Source organism: Cnephaeus nilssonii (genome assembly GCF_951640355.1).
Source record: "Cnephaeus nilssonii genome assembly, chromosome: 13".
Lineage (NCBI taxonomy): Eukaryota > Metazoa > Chordata > Mammalia > Chiroptera > Vespertilionidae > Cnephaeus > Cnephaeus nilssonii.
The window spans coordinates 72677912-72700364 of record NC_137084.1 but is presented as its reverse complement, the minus strand read 5'-3'; the positions used below and the strand labels follow the sequence as shown (position 1 = coordinate 72700364).

Genomic DNA, 22453 nt, shown 5'->3' with positions numbered 1-22453 from the left:
ATAATACACTTTTATGTTTTTATTGATCTTAGAGAGATAGAAAGGAAGGGGGATGGTGAGAAATATCAATGTGAGAGAGAAGCATCCATCAGCTGCCTCCTGCACACCCTTAGTGGGAATGAAGCCCACAACCTGGGCATGTGCCCTGACCAGAAATCAAACCCGCAAGATTTTGCTCCATGGGACAATGCTCAACCAACTGAGCCACCCACCCATGGCTCTTCTCCTTTCTTATTTTAAATAAGGAGCACAGGACTGAGGTGATCTTGAAGAGTCTTGCTCACTCTACAAGTTAATAATTTTATTTGCAATGAAGACTTCCTAATGATTGTGTGTGATCCTGAAGCAATATATAATTTTACCCATGGGGTATTGTGCTGAAGAGGAGCAAAAATAAAACCTCAGTCAAGTGACATTGTATGTATATTCAATCATTCTACAAATACTTAGGTAGTTCTCACTTTGTGTCAGGCACTGTGCTCTGCTGAAGATAAAATGATGAGCAAAACGGATACATTTTCTGTTCTGCTTAGTAACTCTTATCTAGTTAACTATGGGTTAAGCAAAGAGCATTTGTCCAAATACTACTAAAATAAAGGTATCCTCTCCTTTGGAAATACAGTGCATAGAAAGTGATCAACAATTTCATATTGCTGAAAGGATTTTGCTCTGAGTGCCACTTCTTGTTGGATAGATGATGCTATTAAAGGCAGTAGATAGAGAACTGGAACTATATGGGCCCTGGGACATAGCATAGAAGTTTCTAAGGAACCTAACTGAATAAACAAAGCAGATATGAGGTGAAGATGGCAAGAAGTGACCTTAGAGCGTGAAATAGCTGTTTATTAAAAGAATGGAGAAAGCCTGGCCAGTATGGCTTAGTGGTTGAGCATCGACATGTGAACCAAGAGGTCTCAGTTTGATTCCCTGTCAGGGCACATGCCCGGGTTTCAGGCTCAATCCCCCGTAGGGGACATGCAGGAGGCAGCTGATCAATTATTCTCTCTCATCATTGGTATTTCTACCTCTCTCTCCCTCCCCCTTCCTCTCTCTGAAATAATTTTTTTAAAAAAACTTTAAAAAAGAAAAAGAGAGGTAAGTGACAAAAAGGAACACCAACAGAAAAGCTAGTTTCAGTTTAAGTAGTCATTATAGGAGAGACATGATCATTGGAGATAATAGCTTCGATTATTTGTATCAATTACAGCAGGATTAAGCAACATACATTCTGATAGTAGGAATGAGCCCACAGCAGGAGACAGGACAACTCTGCACTTGACTCCTTATTTATTCATGTGACATCTATCTGTGTACCAGACCCCATTCCAGGCACTGCAGGCTGTAGCAAGATGAGCAAAGCACGGTCCCTATGCCAGGAACTCACAAATATAAATAATTACTATGTGATGGGTTCAGAAACAGAATTAGTACCAAAGGTATCAGAAATCCAGAAGATGCAGTGATAAGTATAATCACAACAGTCAGAAATGCATCCTGGGGGGAAAAAAAAGACATTCAATGGAAAATGCACTGTATTTTCCCAGGAATGGAAAAAGGGTAGGGGTGTTCTAGACAGAAACTGCCAAGTCCAGGTAGTCTGAGAAAGTCCAGGAGATGAGTTCTGTGGGGTAAAAATTGGGTGGAGGGCAAAGGTGAGGCTGTGAAGATTGGAGGTAGCAGGAATAAGGACTGAATGTATTGCATTCGTTCAGTGCTCTGCCTTTGCTGTTGAAATCTTATCTCCATCAAAGCGGGGTCTATGTTTATCATTTACCAATATATTCCCAGGGATATGAAAGGGGACCAAAAAATAATTGTGGAATAAATGAAAGTCTGAATGAGCTCCCCATGAAGACGCAGGCAGGAGTTACAACGCTTTTATGTGTTTAAGGGAAGAGCACCCAGCAGCACTTGACTGTTCAGGGGGTAAGCCCTCCAGCATCTGTGAAGCTTCCTTATCCAGAATCTCGCCCTCCAAAGATGATTGGAAATTCAAGTTTTCTAGAGTTTGTTGTATAGGCTGTAAAAAGCACAAGAGTTTTATTTCCATATATTAAAGCAACAATGAGTGAGATACAATGGGAACACATCGGGCACTCAAATAAATTACTACGGCAAAGAAATCACATGAGCAATTTCCCGCACTGCAGTGCTGGCAGCGCTGGCTGCTATTGCATCACTATAAAGCAACTCCTGCATAGGAGCTTGGCTAGGGCAGGAGCTGCAGCAAAGTGAGGAGAAACTTAAAAGACATGAGGCTATGTTTAAAAAGGGGGATTTTACTTCTTTAGTCTTACTTTTTTAGTTGAACTGATTTAAATGTGCAAATCGCATTATGCACTGGGTTTGTTGTTTTCACAGAAAACAGAAACACCTTCACAGACCGTGGTCAGGCTGGGGCAAATGGAATTAGTGGGCGTTATAAAGGCTTCTCTGATTGTCTCTTAGCAACTATTACCATGGTTACAGCTACTCCTTGTTTTCTTATAGAGTAAAAATGCTAAAATAAAAGGAAAAGTGAAGAAAGCAAACTATAAATTTTTAAGAAGAAAAATATGGTTGTTGGACACAAGTACTTTTACCTTAGAATTGTGAATTGTAGGATTTGTGTTCAACTAAATTTGTTTTAATCGATGCTACAAGAACACTTATTAGAATAGTTGTCATTTTGTTATTGACTCGAACATTCAAAAGCTCAGCTTCTTTTAAAAAGATAAAGGAAAATCTGCTTGATAATTTTAGATATATACAATAAATTAGTTTTTCTAGCATTAAATAAAAATCAGCTGCACATACTTATCTACTATGGTTTAGGGATAGATAAGTAATAGTCCTCATTAAATAGAAATAAAGAGGATAACTTCATAATTTATTTCAGTAGAATTTTGCAGCTGCTTTTTAAATGTTTAAAAGACAGTGAGATTAACAGAATGGAAGCAAAACATCCAACAATGCCTTTGAGGATACTTTTCTGAGTCTTGTAGGCATTATAAATATAACTACACTTTATAAATTCTAGGGAATTTACATTAAACAGTTTAGTAATTGAGTGTACTACCTGTTAGTAAATGAAGTGACGCATCTTTTTAGAAAGATAATGGAACAAATTCATTCCTAATCCTCTCCTTGAGATTAACCACATAAATGTACAGGAATTCCCTGCCAATTGTCTAGATTTTTCTTTGAGCTCCTATAAAACTGTTGCCAAGTTTAAGATCAGATTGGGAAATTAAAGTGGTGTCATTTTTACCAAAAAAAAAGTGAGGGGGGAATAAGTTTTACATAATTTGTACATAGGAAGTTTACTTTCTATTTGAAGGGTCATATTTAACACATGATTGTTAGAGTCTTCCAAAGTCCAGGCTGAAATCGTCTCTGTACTTGCTCTGTGCCCTGTGTCCTTCCTTTAAGACCACAGAGCATATATTGAAAATATATATTGGAGCATATATATATATATATATATATATATATATATATATATATATATATGAATTTTATTTTTAGAATTAGTTTTGTGTTTATTTTTGCTGATTGTTATACTATAAACTTTAAAGTCAAATATTCTAGTATAATAGAATGATATAATAATGCAAAAATTTTGCAGGTAACACAAGAGAAACAAATTTTCTTGTCTCTGCCCACTAAATCAAATTGCTCATGTGATTTCTTTGCCGTAGTAATTTATTTGAGTGCCCGATTTTTTCCCATTGTATCTCACTCATTGTTGCTTTAATATATGGAAATAAAACTCCTGTGCTTTTTACAGCCTATGCAACAAACTCTAGAAAACCTGAATTTCCAGTCATCTTTGGAGGGCGAGATTCTGGATAAGGAAGCTTCACAGATGATGGAGGGCTTACCCCCTGAACCGTCAAGTGCTGCTGGGTGCTCTTCCCTTTCTTACACAGCACTTACCCATTTGCTCATTTATTCAACAAACATTTACTCGCTATCTACTAATTTTCAAGCACCATATATAAAGTTAAATTGACTTCAATGTATCCCTTGAAGGAATTTCAAGTGTAAAGGAAAACAGAGGAACACAAACAAACAATACAGCACCATGTGGCGAGGTGTACTAAAGATGAAAGCAAATTATTGAAAGCTGAGTCAGCATTCCGGGAAGAAAAGATGGGAGAGCGCACTCAAGGCGTGTTCAGAGAAGAGCTCTGGGAGGAAGCCTCGTGTGCAGGGCTGGAACATCCAGCGTCGGGGGGCGGGGGGGGGGGGGGGGGGCGGGGAGGAGGCAGATGGCAGACAGGTTATGAAGGGCTCATAGGCTTTACCTGGGAGTTTTAAATTCATCATAATATTTACATGTCATTGGAGGTTTTAAATAGGATGGAATTTGTATTTTAAAAAGGTAATTCTGTTGACAATGCAATGGACTGGAAGGGGGACACCCTTGTGACTAAGTAGTGTACTAAATGAGCATATGTTCTTAATCTTTATGCTTTATGTTTATGTTTCATAGATAACAGTATATAACTCTATGTGTTTGATGTCTATGCAACAAGTATTTATTCAGTGCTGATTTTGGGCCAGACACTGCTGTAAGCCCAGTAAATTCCCTGCCTCATGGAGCTTCTATTTCAGTGAGGGAGCCACACAGTAAAACAAATTATATATATACTAGAGGCCCAGTGCACGAATTCCTGCACCAGTAGGCTCCCTCAGCCTGGCCTACGGGATCAGGCGAAAACTGGCTCTCTGACATCCACTGAGGGGTCCCAGATTGCAAGAGGGAGCAGGCCAGGCCAAGGGAGCCCAAAGGTGCACAGTCGGGGCCGGGGAGAGATGCAGGAGGTTGGCCAGCCAGGGTGGAAGTATGGGAGGGCTCCAGGGCATGTCCAGCCTGTCTCACTCAGTCCTGATCTGCTGGACCCCAGCAGCAAGCTAACTTACCAGTCAGAGAGTCTGCCCCCTGGTGGTCAGTGCACAACATAGCAAGCGGTTGAGCAGCCTTAGCATATTATTAGCATATTATCTTTTGATTGGTTGAACGGCTGACCGGTTGACCAGACACTTAGCATATTAGGCTTTTATTATATAGGACTAGAGGCCCAGTGCACAAATTCATGCACCAGTGAGGTCCCTCAGCCTGGCCTGTGGGATTGGGCCAAAACCAGCTCTCTGACAACCCCCGAGGGGTCCTGGATTGTGAGAGGGTGCAGGCCAGGACGAGGGACCCCACCAGTGCATGATCGGGACCAGGGAGGGACACGGAAGGTTGGCCAGCTGAGGAGGGACCACAGGAGGACTCCAGTCCCTATCGGCAGGACCCCAGCAGCAAGCTAACCTATAGATCAGAGCACCTGCCCCCGGGGGTCAGTGCATGTCACAGCAACTGGTCGACCAGTTGACTGCCCACTGGTGGGCAGTGCACGTCATAATGAGCTCTTTAGTGGCCTTAGCATATCATTAGCATATTACGCTTTGATTGGTAGAATGGTCGACCAGACACTTAGCATATTAGGCTTTTATTATATAGGATATCCAAGTAGTGATAATGAGATATTGTTTACTAAGTGCATTTATTAAATGGCTACTTTGAAAAAAAAAATGGCTACTTTGCCAAACATCATGATATATACTTGGGCATTCATAGTCTCTATTATTTTTATTATAATTTTGTGAAGTTTGATCTGACTGGGGTTTAAAAAAAAATTTATTTTTATAAAGTTAACAATATTGTCAGTCATTATGAATAATAGTCTTTAAATTTCTACTGTCTTATGTGATAATATGGGCAAAAGACCTACCCAGTGAAGTTGCTATGCAAATATTACATACCAACACCAAATAGGAGAATCCCATTTATTAGGGAGAGGTATATTTTTCCGCCTTTTCTCTGTCAGTTATGACCTTTCATTTGTTTGTTTTTAAAAGTGATTTTGGAATTAATCATTTGAACAAATGTGAAGGGTTCACTCAGAAAAGCTTTTACTCCTTTATTGAGACAGGATATCTGCTTATATCTATTTCCTCTCTCTCTCTCTGAAGCCACTTCATAGGAAACTGGCCTCTCATACGAAATTGTCTGAAGTAGGACATAATACATACATTTAAATGCAAAGAAAACATACTACTGCAATAAAAGAGAATAACTCTGCATGCAAATGTCTTATATATTTACTTAATCACAATTTCATCTTTGAATATAACTACAAACATGCAAATTTAAAAACTCATGACCTAAAGTTACTAGCTGAAGTTGCAAAAACAGTGAAGTGCTACCACAAAAATTATGGACAGAATTTATCTTAAATGTGCTTTAAATGGTTTAGGTTGTGTCTTTACTGTGGGTAAAAATGATCAACACTGAGGAGAAATAAGAACATGCCATTTAAAATGAGTAATGCTTGAAATGTACGTTAAAGCTAAGGAAAGATGTGAGTGAGGATAATGCTATAGGAAGGATGACCTTAAACAACCTTATAAAACTGTTGTACAGAACTGCACACTCTATCTGGCTCTTGGGATGTTAATGTACTTTAGTATGTTAAAATCTCTAAAAATTTATATAGCAAAAAACCCCTTAAACCTTAGTTAACCTAGTGTTACCTGCAAATGTGATCATAGGATGTCTTAATAATTGATTTGCTTAAAAATATGCCCCCCTCAAATTTTCTGTATAAGCCAAGGTATTTTTCAGTGATGACATACCCTATCAGGAACATCTCAAGAAATTAGATATTCTGATTGATATAAAGTTAACTCTATGTCCTACCATTTATGGAGTTCCCATTTCACAGAGAACATCATAAAATGTATTTAACACTGAACTATACTGCACATAGTTAAACTTTTAATTGATCACTTTGAGCTTGTCACATAAATAAAATTATTTCTTTTATTGAGTTGGATTGACATTAAATTTAGGATATGTACTTGAACTATCATTTTAAATATACACCTAGTAAATTACAAAACTGAATTTAAATCATTTAAGCCTTTATGCTAATTAGCTTTGATATGTATTTATAAAGAATTTTCAAACCTAGATGTGGATGTGTTACATTTTACCTCCTAATTCTCCGTCTATGTGCTTTGACTCATTCTAGTGCAAATTGGAGTTAGCAGTACCTTGCACATAAGCTGCTGTTCAAATAAGCAATATCTTCAAAAAGAGATTATTTGAAGAGAAGGAACTGTGTCTTATTTCATTATGAGAAATCTAGTTATTTTCATAAACAAGTTAGGCATTATCAAATACTAATGTGATAAAGACATCACTCTCTCATGGATCTGTTTTATTCATTTTGCTCTTATGAGAGATAGATTAATATTGGTCAGAAACATGTCTTTTTTTATTGCTATGGCCTCAGGAAGGCAACAGGCTACAATATAAAACATTAAAAAAATTGTACTCAAAAGACCTGGACTGGAGTCCCAGCTTTATCACTTAATGCTTATGTTTATTTAATGTGTTTGTTAATGAAAGCACAGGATTAACCTCTCCACCTATATCGCATTCCTAATGATTTTAATATTGCTTCTTACAAAATGTCTTTACAATTAAAGAAGAGCATGCTGCTCATTGGTTCTTTCAAGCTGTTCTGTGTGCTCCGAATTAATAATTACAAATTCCACAGAACATTTTGTGCCTCTTTGAAAATACTTTAAAATCACTAAAATAAAATGCTACTAACTTAAAATGGATCTCTACGAAGAAATATTCAGAGTTAACATAATGAGAATTATAACATTATTCAAGCTTTCTGGATATAGAATTTTCAAACCACCATAATTGTCAGAGAGAAGAATATACATACAGGTGTATTCTACTGTGTGCTTCGTGTGCTTCTCTGTACTGTTGGCTGTTACCCTGATGAGGTGGAGTGTAATGGAGTGGGAATTAAACACCTGGTTTTCAGCACTTGCTTTCCATTCATAGTTCTACCACCCTGTTCAAATCATATCGCTTGCAGGGCCCTCAATGTGGGAGAGGTGTATGTAAAGGTATCCACAATTTGTGATCTGAAAGGATAAAAATGAAGGATTTTTTAAAATTCTTTATTGTTGAAAGTATTACATACGTCTCTTTTTCCCCCTATTGATTTCTCTCCACCCACTCCCATGCCCCAGCACAGGCCCTCATTCCCCTACTGTCTGTGTCTATTGCTCATGCTTATATGCATGCATACAAGTCCTTTAGATGATCTCTGACCCCCTTCCCTCTCCTACCCTTCCTCTGAGGTTTGATGGTCTGTTCCATGCTTCTGTGTCTCTGGATCTATTTTTGTTCATCAGTTTATGTTGTTAATTATATTCCGCACATGAGTGAGATCATGTGATACTTATCTTTCTCCAACTGGCTTATTTCACTGAGCGTAATGCTCTCCAGGTCCATCCATGCTGTTGGAAATGGTAACAGTTCTTTCTTTTTTTACAGCAGCATAGTATTCCATTGTATAGATGTACCACTGTTTTTTAATCCACTCATTTGCTGATGGGCATTTAGGCTGTTTCCAAATCTTAGCTATGGTAAATTGTGCTGCTATGAACATAGGGGTGCATATGTTCTTTCTGATTGGTGTTTCATATTTCTTGGGATATATTCTAAGAAGTGGGATTACTGGGTCAAATGGGAGCTCCACTTTTAATTTTTTGAGGAAACGCCATACTGTTTTTGAAAGAGGATGCACTAGTCTGCACTCCCACCAGCAATGTACGAGCGTTCCCTTTTCTCCACATCCTCACCAGCACTTGTCATTTACTGACTTCTGGATGATAGTCATTCTGATAGATGTGAGATGATACCTCATTATCGTTTTGATTTGCATCTCTCAGATGATTAGTGACCTTGAGCATTTTTTCATATGTCTCTTGGCCTTCTGTATGTCCACTTTTCAAAAGTGTCTATTTAGGTCCTTTACCCATTTTTTGGTTGGATTGTTTATCTTCCTTTTGTTAAGTTGTATGAGTTCCCTATAAATTTTGGAGATTAAACTGTTATCAGATATAACATTGGGAAATGTGTTCTCCCAGGCATTAGGCTCTCTTGTTGTTTTGTTGATTTCTTTTGCTGTGCAGGAGCTTTTTATTTTGATGTAGTCCCATTTCTTCATTTTCTCCTTAGTTTCTATTGTCCTAGGACAGTGGTCAGCAAACTCATTAGTCAACAGAGCCAAATATCAACAGTACAATGATTGAAATTTCTTTTGAGAGCCAAATTTTTTAAACTTAAACTTCTTCTAATGCCACTTCTTCAAAATAGACTTGCCCAGGCCATGGTATTTTGTGGAAGAGCCACACTCAAGGGGCCAAAGAGCCGCATGTGGCTCGCGAGCCGCAGTTTGCCGACCACAGTCCTAGGAGATGTATTGGTAAACATATTGCTATGAGATAAGTCTGATATTTTGCTGTCTATGAATTCTTTTAAGATTTTTATGGTTTCCTGTCATGTTTAAGTCTTTTATCCATTTTGAGTTTAGTTTTGTGCATGCTGTAAGTTGGTGGTCTAGTTTCATTTTTTACATGTATCTGTCCAATTATCCCAACACCATTTATTGAAGAGACTGTCTTGACTCCATGGTATGCTCTTGCCTCCTTTGTCAAATATTAATTGAGTGTAATGGATTGGGTTGATTTCTGGGTTCTTTGTTCTGTTCCAATGGTCTATATGTATGTTCTTGTGCCAGTACCAGGCAGTTTTGAGAACAGTGCCTTTGTAATACAGCTTGATATCTGGTATTGAGATCCCTCCAACTTTGTTCTTCTTTCTCAGGATTGCTGCGGCTATGCAGGGTCTTTTTTTTATTCCAAATGAATTTTTGGACAGTTTTTTCTAGGTCTGTGAAATATGCCGTTGCTATTTTAATGGGGATTGCATTGAATCTATAGATTGCTTTGGGTAGTATGGACATTTTAATGATGTTGATTCTACCAATTCATGAATACTGTATGTTCTTCCATCTGTTTATGCCTTCCTCTATCTCTTTTTTTTTCAATGTCCTGTAGTTTTCCGAGTACAGGTCTTTTACTTCTTTAGTTAAGTTTATTCCTAGGAATCTTAATTTTTTTTTGCAATGGTAAATGGAATTTTTTTAGTTTCTCTTTCTATGAGTTCATTATTAATGTATAAAAAAGCCATAGATTTCTGGGTATTAATTTAGTATCCTGATAGATTGACAAATTCATTTATTAAGTCTAGTAGTTTTATGATGGAGTCTTTGGGGTTTTCTATGTACAATATCATGTCGCCTGCGAATAATGACAGTTTTACTTCTTCTTTTCCAATTTGGATGCCTTTTACTTCTTCTTGTCTAAATGCCATGGCTAACACTTCCAGAACTATGTCGAATAGGAGTGATGAAAGTGGGCATCTCTGTCTTGTTCCTGTTCTTAGGGAAATTCTTTTAGTTTTTGTCCATTGAGTATGATGTTGGCTACAGGTTTGTTATATAAGGCTTTTATGATGTTGAGGTATGAGCAATCTATGCCCACTCTGCTGAGAGTTTTTATCAAGAAAGGGTATTGGATTTTTTCAAATGCCTTTTCTGCATTGATTGATATGATTATGTGATTTTTGTCTCTCAATTTGTTTATGTGAGGTATCACATTTATTGATTTGCTGATATTGTACCATCCTTGCATCCCTGGAATAAATCCCAGTTGGTCATGGTGTATGATCTTTCTAATGTAATGCTGGATCCAATTTGCAAGAATTTTGTTGAGGATTTTTGCATCTATGTTCATCAGGGATATTGGCCTGTAGTTCTCTTTCTTTGTAGTGTCTCTATCTGGTTTTGGAATTAGGGTGATGCTGGCTTCATAGAAAGAGCTTGGAAGTGTTCCTTCCTCTTTAATTTTTTGGAATAGTCTGAGGAGGATAGGCTTTAGTTCTTTGAATGCTTGGTAGAACTCCCCTGTAAAGCCGTCCAGACCAGAGCTTTTGTTTGCTGGAAGATTTTTATTACCGCTTCAATTTCTTCAGTAGTTGTCAGCCTATTCAGGTTTTTTATTCTTCTTGATGGAGTTTTGGAAGCTTGTATTTTTCTAAGAATATGTCCATTTCATCTAGGTTGTCCAGTTGGTTGGAATAGAGTTGTTCATAGTATTTTTTTCATAATACTTTGTATTTCTGTGGGATCGTTGTTACTTCATTTCTTTCATTTCTGATTTTATTTATTTGAGTCATCTCTCTTTGCTTCTTAGTGAGCCTGGCTAGAGGTTCATCAATCTTGTTTATCCTTTCAAAGAACCAGCTCTTGGTTTTATTGATCTTTTGTATTGAATTTTTGGTTTTGGGGGGGTTGTTGTTGTTTTTTGGTCTCTATGTCATTTATTTCTGCTCTGATCTTTATTATTTCCTTTCATCTGCTTACTCTGGGCTTTTCTTGTTGCTCTCTTTCTAATTCTTTGATTTGTAGGGTTAGATAATTTATTACCATTTTTTCTTGGGTTTTGTATTTTTGTTGTTGTTTTTTGAGGTAGCCTGTAGAGCTATGAACTTCACTCTCAGGACTGCTTTCACTGTGTCCCAAAGATTTTGGATTATTGTATTTTCATTGTCATTTGTTACCAGGATGGTTTTAATTTTTTTTTTATCTCTTTGGTAACACATTCATTGTTAAATAGCATGCTATTTAGCCTCCAACTCTGTGATTTTTTTTCATTGTTTTTATTGTAGTTGATTTCTAATTTTATGCCATTGTGATTTGAGAAGATGCTTGATATGATTCCTATCTCCTTGAATTTGAAGAGACTTTGCCTGTATCCCAATATGTTATTTATCTTTGAAAGTGTCCCATGTGCACTTAAGAAGTATGTATATTCTGTAGTTTTGGGGGTGAAATATTTTAAAGATGTTAATTAATTTCATATGATGTAGTGAGTCATTTAGGATTGATGTTTCTTTGCTGATTTTTTGTCTAGAGGATTTATCCAGTGGTGTCAATGGGGTATTAAAGTCCCCTATTATGACTGTATTGCTGTCAATCTCTCCCTTGATATCTTCCAGAAGGTTTGTTATGTATTTGGGTGCTCCTGTATTGGGTGCATATATGTTTACAAGAGTCATATCCTCTTGTTGAATTGCTCCCTTTAGTATTATGAAGTAGCCTTCCTTATCTATTGTGATGGCATTAACCTTGACGTCTATTTTGTCAGATATAAGTATCGCTACCCCAGCTTTTTTTCTTCATGTCCGTTTGCCTGAAAATTTTTTTCCATCCCTTCACTTTCAGTCTGTGTGAGTCCCTTGTTCTGAGGTGGGTCTCTTATAGACAGCATACATATGGGTCATGTTTTCTTATCCATTCAGTCACACTATGTCTTTTGATTGGAGCATTTAATCTATTTATATTTAAGGTTATTATTGATAAGTACTTATTTGTAGCCATTTTTATTCTTTATGCTGTTGTTCCTTCTTCCCTTTCTATTTTTTCTTCTTAAAGCAGTCCCTTTTCCATGTCTGCATTGCTGGCTTGTTGGTAATCAACTCCCTCAGCCATTTTTTGACTGTGAAGCTCCTAATTTCACCTTCAATTTTGAATTATAGCCTTGCTGAATAGAGTATTCTTGGATTCAGTCCCTTTCTTTGCATCATTTTGTATACTTCATTACATTCCCTTCTGGCCTGATGTGTTTCTGTGGAGAAATCATTTGATAGTCTAATGGGAGATTGCTTGTAAGTAACTTTCTGTCCCTCTCTTTCAGCCCTTAAGATTCTCTCTTTGTATTTAACGTTTGCCATTGTAATAATGACATTTCTTGGTGTGGGTCTTTTTGGGTTCATCTCATTTGAGTCTCTCTGTGCTTGTGTGACCTTTTTCTTTCCCAAGTTAGAGAAGTTTTCTGTAATTATTTCTTCAAACAGGTTTTCTAATCCTTGCTCCTCTTCTTGTCCTTCTGGCACCCCTATTATACAGATTTTGCTTCATTTCATGTTGTCCCATAGTTCCCTTTAAACTCTCCTCCTTCTTTCTAATTTTTCTCTTCAATTGCTGTTCAGATTGGATGTTATTTTTCTATCCTATCTTCTAACTGCTGATTTGGTTCTCTGCTTCTTCTAGTCTACTGTTGAAACCTTCCATAGTGTTCTTTATTGCAGCTATGTCATTCTTAATTTCTTCTTGATTCTTACACATGGTGGCGAATTTCTCATTGAGCCTTTTGAGCATCCTTATAACCATTTCTCTGAATTCTTTTTCTGACAAATAGCTTGCCTTTATTGAATTTTGTTTCTTTTCTGACAATTCCTCTTTGCTTTTCCTTTGGGTATTATTTCTTTGTTTCCCCATTTTTGCTGTCTCTTTGTGTTAGTTTCTGTGATATGTGAGTTGTGATCCCTTTCTGGCCCGGGCAACCTGCTTGAGGTCTGAGGAGTTGAAGCCCCTAGCAGTCCAATGTTCTGTGATTCCTTAGCCCAGAAGCTGGGTCTGACTTAAGTCTCATGCCTTTGTCTCTGCTCTGAGTTGTATTCCTTTCCCATATGGATCCAGCTCCTCAGTTTTCCACTGCAGGTGCTCGGGTTGGCAGGGACATGTACACATTTCTTCTGGTGTTTGATTCCAGCAGGGTCCTGGAGCACAGGATCCGAGCACTGGGGTCCCAGTACGTGGGTCCTGAAGCATTGTGTCCAGCCACATAGGGACTGGGCGTGCCGAGGTCCCTGAAGCATCAGTTCCAGGCACCGTGACTGGGCATGCTTGGTCCAGGCATTCAGGTCTCTGAAGCACCAATTCTGGGTGCAAGGACCTAGAATGCGGTGTCTAGGGCCAGAGTGTCCTGGCATGCCGGGTCCTGGCACACAGGGTGCTGGCACAGTGATCAGGTGCTGTCACATGCGGGTCCTTGAAGCGCTGGGTCATGGTGCGTGGCAAGTGGGTGCATGGGGTCCTGATGGCGGGGAGGTACAACATGGGAGGTCTCTCTGGCCTGCAGTCACTACTGGGAGACAGCAGTGAGGTAGGGTGCCCTTCACTGCAGGGGTGGCAGGTGAGCAGCTCACCATGCAGGTGTGCTTTATGTTATAGATTACACTACCACATTGGTCATTTATTTTAAACTAGAGGCCCGTTGCATGATATTCGTGCAAGAATAGGCCTTCCTTCCTCTGGCTTCACTCCCAGCAGCCTGGGAGCCGACATGTCCCCGCTCCCTGGCCACCCGGGAACCTGCATGTCCAAGCTCCCGGCCCACCCAGGAACCGGCAAATCCTCACTTCTGTCCAGAGCACCGCTCCTGTAGCTCCCTCCACCACCCCCCTTCCCCTCATAGCAGGCGTCCTGCCCCTCCTGGTCGCTCCTTGCCTGCATATGCAAATTAACCTCCATCTTTGTTGGGTTAATTTTCATACTCACTCTGACTGGCTGTGGGCGTAGCGGAGTGATGGTTAATTTGCATGTTCCTCTTTTATTAGGTAAGATTGGAAACTGTCTTGGTTTGGTTTCCCCCAGAAGCAGACCTTCAGACAAGGGTTTATGTGTAATTAATTGGTTTGTTAAGTGAAAAACACATTTGAAGCAGAGTGGAGAAATGCAGCCAATAAAAGGTGCATTTATCTAGCAAATTACTATGGGTGAAAGGGGCTTAATCTCATGTGAAATTTAGTGTAAACTAATTACTGGAGCTGGTGCAGAACCAGATGTCAGAAGCATCTCACTGGTGGAGCAGGTATCTATGCACCAGCTCCTGTCAGTTATTGCATGAGGCTGCTGGGGGGAAAGGGACTAATCCCCTGGCTCTCTGACCTGATCTCCCACCACCACCCCACCCCAAAAGGCAAAGGGGGCTCTAGAAATCAGAGAAGACCCTGAGCCAAGGAAATTCAGGTGCTGGCAGTCACAAGTCTTGAGCAAGTATGCTTTGACATGGTAAGAGGGAAAGCATGGTCAGGGCACCAGTGGTGTCTATATCACAGTGACTGACAACTTTTAAGCATGTATATGATTCTAGAGCCCAGAGAACTCTACCTCAACATCTTTTACTGGACATGAGCCGGCTTCTGCTGGGAACTTCTGGTGAGAGAAAGATCGCTACTTTGAGAAGTAACCACTACCTTTATGGGCAACTCTCTTCCCTTCTCTTTCCCTTAGAAAAGAGTTTGTCCTAATTAGAAGCTTTTATAATTTCTAACATCTCCAAGTATAGAAGAGAATAAAAAGTACATATATACATATATACACATGTGTTTGTGCATATGTGTACTTCTTTCTCTTAAAATATTTGATGAGACCTCTAATTTTCTATGTTCTCCCCAGATCTCTTCTCACACTAAAAAACAGCCTTAGTTCTGTTTGGTCTGGGCTCTTTACTTTCCTCTCCCTATCTGTGCATCATATGCTCCAAACTAAAGGTCCTTCTGTTATCTTATAAGGTTGTTGTTTAAGTCCACAGCTTGTTTGCAAAAGCCCTTTGCCTTATGTTTTCTTTTTATAAGAGCTGAAGAAAACTAACTAAACAAACTAATGCTTTGGTGTTTGTCTATAATAAAATATTTTTAAGCATCTTTAAAATCAACATTTGGGGGACATTTGCGAGTTTGACATTTCTGGAGAAGAAAAGGATTAGTGAGAGTGATTGCCCTCATTACAATAAATGTCCAACATTTAAAATCAAATAGGTAGTACTGTTTCCTCCATGTCACTGAATTCTCTGTAACATGATAACTGTGAGAGGAATTTCCAGCTGACATGAAATCTAATTAAGAAGGGAGACCAAGCCCTGGCTGGTGTGGCTCAGTTGGTTGAGCATCATCCCATGCATGGAGAAGTTGCTGGTTGTATTCCCAGTCAGGGCACATGCCTGGGTTGCTGGTTCCATCCCTAGTAAGGAGCATGCAGGAGGCAGGTGATCAATCTTTCTCTCTTTTTGATGTCTCTCTCTCTCTTTCTCTCTCGTTCTCATCAATAAAAACATATTTTTAAAAATGGAGGGAGACCAAAATTATTCATATTTTAATTGTGTGCCATTGCAGGTCTTTAGCTTGAAGACAGTGCTCAATATAACAATCACAGTTTCATAATAATAGTTTCAGATAATACATATCAGCTCTAGTCTCAAAAGATCCCTGAATACTGTATGAACTATTGATACATAAAGGATTAATATAAAATCTGATTGTGGATTGAAGACCAAACTTTATTCATTTTCAAGTCTCAAATTGATCATAATGTACTAGTGTTTATGACATTTATATTCTCATTAACTTCTTTACTTATCCAATCAATATTTAATAGGATCTATTCTCTCTTAAAAACGTCCTTGTTCTCCCAATCAAATGATACCATCTTTCCTTAAAACCCACACCACTTCCTTCACTTTGCCTTCTAATGCAGTTATAATAAGCATCCTGTAACAGCAGCACTGACTTAACTTTATAATCCTTGAATTTTCTAACTGTAAACGTATACATAAGAGACATTTACTGACCTACCTTTTTGTAAAGGTGGAGTCAAGATGTAAAAGTGTCCTGGGTTTATTTTTCACTAATTTTAATAAATAAATAAAGGTTTAAAAGTCCCAGTCCCATTTATTAAAATAGATTATCCCATAATCTACAATAATAAAAGCATAAAATGCTAATTAGACCAGACATCCTTCCAGACAACCTTACCGACGAAGCCGGAGTTGCAAGGGAAGCCCGGGTCCTGGGTGCCAGAGGGAAGCTGGTGCCAGCAGCCAGGGGAAGGAAGGCCACCTCTTGCACAAATTTCGTGCATTGGGCCTCTAGTTTGTTAATAAAACAATTACAGTACCTTATTGATGTACATAAGCCTAATTTTAGAACTAAATCTGTCCAACACCATGGCTATTTCCTAAAAAACAAACAAGAAACAGTAAGTAAAGGAATCAATTAATTACTTTTCCTAAGTGTTTTATTCTTGTAAAGATGGGTTCTTTTGAAAGCATATGATCAGGATAACTTGTATGTCCTTCTTAACCCATCCTAATTTAGAACTCTACTCCAGGCATTCAATCATTATTCTTTGTCTAGTTTCAAACTGTTTCTTTTAAGAAGATAAATAATAAAAATGAAGATTTTTTTTACTCCTACATTTTTCTGTCTTTATAAAAGGCCATAATTAATTTTTGCAGCCAGTCGTCACCCTAGGCATTGTTTTCCCTTCACAACTCAGCCAAAACACTTGAATGAAGATAGTGCTATTTTATATTCATGTCATTCACCTCAAGCTGTTTCTTTCCCCTCTTCATAAAGAATAACATCAGAGACACAGGTTTGGACTACATCCAAATTCAAGTCACTCAGATTTGTTTTTGTGTGTATTTTTTTTTACATAAAATAGTCTTCACTTTGGTTGAGATGATGAAAGATGTAAAACAACACTAATGACATTGTCAATTTTACCCAGTCATTTTTTTTTTACTTAAATAATTGACATTCTAGGTATAGGATTCTTTACTATGGAGTATAAATTGGATTTTTTTCACAAAGAAACTTTCATCAAGTGGCGGATAGTTGGCAGAAGGACTGAGATCTTGCATTAAACCATGACCACCCCAGGTAAGGGTGGTGAGTGTTCAAGCAATGAGGTCTTTGCAACAATGTGTGCACCACAGTTGTTTTCTTCCCAGCCTGGACCTAGATCAGCAGAAATGGTATTCTTTCTAGCATCACCAGCCAGGTAAATAAATCTGCAGATCACTGCTCCCTGGGGCCCTCATTTCCCAGAATGTTGATGCATATCAAGCTCTACAAGGCCTTTGCTTCCAGGATTCTTGTCACTTTTGGTTCTTTGTGATTTCTCTAAGTCCTCATCCCTTGAAAATGTATTACATAACTTTTAATTTATTATAGTTCTTTGCCAAGCAATCTAGAACTGACAATGATTTCTTTACAAAGATACCCAGTGCAGAATTTCCACTGGTTTCACATTTATAAGTATTACACTTTAAAGTGAATTTAAAAGAAAGCAGAGATAATATATTGACTGAGGCCACACAGAAATCATAAGCTAAGGATGTTGAGAAAGAAGAGACAGGATTTGCATGGGAGCTTAGAGAGTGCAAAAAGGCTTAAATAACCACAACAGAGAAAGTTATGATGAATCAGTAAGAGATAAATTATGGGTTGCCCAGTGGCAATAACCCCTGCTCATGTCAAATAGTAGTAATTTCTAGTAAAATGAATGGTATACAGTTTCCCAGGTGAGTACCAACCATCATGTTTCTTGATAATTGTCTTTTGCATAAGCTATATGTATCTCAGATGCCCCCAAAATAAGAGAGCTCCAGGCTATTCTGCCCATGATAAATCACTCAGGTTAGGGTTACCCATTATAATGACTAATTAAGCTGTTTCTTTACTGAATTTTCTTTATAATCTCATCTATTTATTGCTTATCTTTATCTTTATGGTGAATTGTCAAGGGAAATTTGTTTTAGGTAAATTGTGGACAAGATAAATCTGACAAACAAAACATGTAAAAATGCTATGTAAAACATTTCAAATGCATAGCTGAGCTTCCAGGAAAGTAAAGAAAACCTTCAGGGGCCAAGAATAAAAGATGACTGCACCAAAGGAAGTTGCCAGATTGGGTAACCTGACTGGGAATTTAATGCTCACCCAAGAACAGGAACTTTGGACTCAGTCAAGGCAATAAATTATACCTAAGATCTCATAGTAAGCCAGACTATTGAAGGGTAACACCCCAATAAAAGAACAGAAGAAAATCTATTATCTATACAATGAGTCAGCTAAGTGTTTTCTGTCTTGGCCTGGGCTTAGTTTGGTGAGGAATATATATTCTATAAGAATTTAACATCACAGTCTTCTTCAGACAGCTTGTATTTATAACTTATACACACAAATAGAAATGGATAAATTATTATAAAAGTGGCCCTACTTCCCTGACTAATATGGTTCAGTTGGTTGAATGTTGTCCCATGCACTGAAAGGCCACCAGTTCCATTCCCAGTCAGAGCACATGCCCAGGTTTCAGGCTCCATCCTTGGTCAGGGAGCATGCAGTAGGCAGCCAATTGATGCTTCTCTCTCACATCAATGTTTCCTTCTGTCTCCATCCCCCTCCCTTTCTCTCTCTCACTCTCTCAAATCAATAAAAACATATTTTTTTAAGAAGTGGCCTTAGGCCTGTAATACCAACATTGCAATATCTGTTAGAAGCAAACATCCACAAAAAAATATTTGAAGGGATTTTAAGGGATATTGGTTGAGAAATTTCCAGAATTGTTGAAGGGCAAACCTCATAGGCAGGAAGCACTACAAATTCTGAACAATGTAAGCAAAAATTAAAAAGTAAAAATTTAAACTTATTGTAGTGAAAATACAGAAACTTAAAGACAAAGAAGAGGGTTTAGATGTAGCCAAAAGAAAAGATGAAATAAGCAGTGATCCCATTTCACTGATAGCCATGTGCACAAAACTGTTTCCCAGTACAATTCCTAGGATTTAAATAGGGTTTTCCTGTATTTCATACACAAGTCACTTATTTACAAAAAAATATTTTTAGAGACTATTAAAATGCTAAAAACATTTAAATAGGGTTTTCCCATATTTTATACACAAGTCACTAATTTACAAAGAAATATTTTTAGAGGATAATAAAATGCTAAAAACAACTTAGTATTTTTTTATTATGATGATGAAAGTACATGAAAATCTTATATTGTGTTGTTATATTTGAGGCGACCAATGAGGTTACAAAGTTGCTCACTATTAACTGTGATTAGATTTTCTCTGGAAGGAATTTTTCAGTTTTAAAATAAGAGTTTTACTTTTTAGTGCAGAAATTAAGTTGTACTTCTTAAAAAATCCTATTATTTATTTTTCTTAAAAATGTCTGTGTCTCTAATTTCCTAAAACTTTCTAAAAATCATTCTTAGGTTAAAAAATTTAATCTAGGAGAGAGAAAGTACCTTGATGATGTCTTCTGCTTATTTTCTTTATTATAATAAAACTAGAGGCACGTTGCACGAATTCATGCACAGGTGGGGTCACTGGACCTGGCCAGCAATAGGGGCCCATTGGGGTGGCCGGCCTGGGGAGGGACCACGGGAGGCTGACCGGCAGTAGGAGATTGGCTCTGGAGCACACTGACCACCAGGGGGCAGCTCTTTCATTCAGCGTCTGTCCCTTGGTGGTCAGTGCGCGTCATAGTGACTGGTCAACTGGTAGTAACAGTCACTTAGGCTTATATATATACCACTAGCATTCCTGTTGCAGGAAAAATCCTGCAATAGGGTTTCCTGCTGCACTCTACCCCACCCTGCCTGCTCTCCTCCCTTGTCCTCCCAGCCCCGCGATCTCCGCCAGCCCCCCTGCTTTTCTAACTTCTCCGCCAGCCCGCTCTCCTTCCTTCTTCCCTGGCCATGCCTCCGCTCCTCCCTTCTCCCCCGGCCCACCTTCTCTGCCAGCCCGCCTACTTTTTCCTTCTCCCCCAGCCCCGCCTCCGCTCCTCCCTTCTCCCCTGCCCTGCCTTCTCCGCCAGCCCGCTCTCCTTCCTTCTCCCCCGGCCCCGCCTCCGCTCCTTCCTTCTCCCCTGGCCCCGCCTCCGCTCCTCCCTTCTCCCCTGGCCCCGCCTCCGCTCCTCCCTTCTCTCCCAGCCCCGCCCCTTCTCCCCCGGCCCCGCCTGCTCAACTTCCTTCTCCCCCGGCCCCGCCTCCGCTCCTCCCTTCTCCTCCCCCCGGCTTGCTTGCTTCTCTGCAGCTTTGCTCCCTTCTGCAGCTCTTGGCTTCTTTCTACGCTGTCGCGATATGCCAATTAGCCGCCATCTTTGTTGGGGTAATTTGCATATTCGTCCTGATTGGTTGGTGGGCGTGGCTTGGCTGGTGGGCGTGGCTTGGGTGTAGCGAAGGTGCGGTCAATTTGCATATTTGTCTATTATTAGAGTAGATATTTTCCGGCGTATAAGACGACTTTTTAACCCAGGAAAATCTTCTATATGCCCAGTCGTCTTATACGCCGGAAAATACTGTATGTATGTGTATGTGTATATATATATATATATATCTCATACCTAATAAAATGGTAATATGCAAATTACCATCACTCCGCTACGCCCACGATTGGGCCCGCTGGAGGCGCGGGGGGCGGGACTCAGGGTGGCCTATTGGCTGGCGATAGGAGCGGGGGGAGGGGACTCACTAGTCCCCGACCCCTGCTCCTCCCGCCGGCTTAAACGGCCGGCCCTGCTTAGGCCCGGGCTGCGGAAGACGCTGGTGGCGGAAGTTGGGGTGGCCGATTGCATGGCTGCTGGCACCAGTTTTCTGCCAGCAGCAGTTTTCCTCTGGCCACCCGCCGGATCGGAGCACCTCCCGATCGGAGTTCCTCTCAGGGTGGCCGATCATGCTGGCGGGAGGCGCTCTGATCGGCGGGTGGCCAGAGGAAAACTGCTGCTGGCGGATAACTGGTGCCGGCAGCCAGGTGAAGGAAAAGTCTATTGCACGAAACTTCGTGCAACGGGCTTCTAGTATATATATATATATATATATATATATATATATATATAGAGAGAGAGAGAGAGAGAGAGAGAGAGAGAGAGAGAGAGATACTGCTATACCCATATGCAAGTGAGAATTAACTGTTATGTGGTATTAGAGGTATCTGAAAACAGAAATTGGCCTTAGAAATATATTGTTTGCTCCTCACAACAGTAATCCAATCTACTCAGAAAATGATTCTTACCATTTGAAGACATCTAACAATTTATTGTGCATTTCTATAAATTATTAGTAAATTAAGTACATCTAAATGTTTTGGAACAAAATCATTTTAAGCTTCTTATGTTAGTATATATTTTAAGGAAATTAATTAGGAGAAATATTTTAATATCGCTATTTGCCCTTTCTCTATAATAGAAGTGTCAGAGATGAAAGAAAATTAGTAAACTGTATATGAAAATAATATATAAATTGATTAATAAATAAACAATAACAACATGATATAACAACAACAAAGGCATGATATAAAAACATGATATAAAAACAACAAAAACATGATATAAAAACAACAAAAATATAATATAAAAACAACATTGATAAAAACAATGACTGATAAATTGATTAAACTTATCTAATATCTCCCTGTATGCCACATTAAGAGTAAAAACACTTTCAGAGTGCTTGAGTAATTTCCCTTGTGATGAAGTATTTACAACTTTAACGTCACATGCTCTTCAAACTCGAGAGAAAGCAACATTATAAGTGACCATTTCCGAAAACGGGTTCAGGTAGGAATATTCGTACTCTATCTAGAGCTTGTCCTTGTGATTTATGAATAACCATCACAAATGCTGGCATCATGGGAAACTGTCTTCGAATTAATTTAAATGGGAAGCCAGTGTCAGATAGGGACAAATCAATTCTTGGAATCAGAACAACCTCTCCTTCCGCAGATCCTGTTAATACTTCAGCTTCAATTATGTGAGGTCACAATCTTGTGATAATAAATCTAGTACCATTACAAAGACCCCATTTACTATTAAGATTTCTCAGTAGCATGATGATTGCACCTACTTTCA

At 38.9% G+C, this 22453-nt stretch overlaps 1 protein-coding gene across 2 annotated transcripts in view; it reads left to right on the top strand.

Moving 5' to 3' along the window:
- GRIA4 (glutamate ionotropic receptor AMPA type subunit 4) overlaps positions 1-22453 on the top strand; it is a 398719-nt gene that overhangs the window by 278434 nt on the left and 97832 nt on the right. The window lies entirely within an intron of this gene.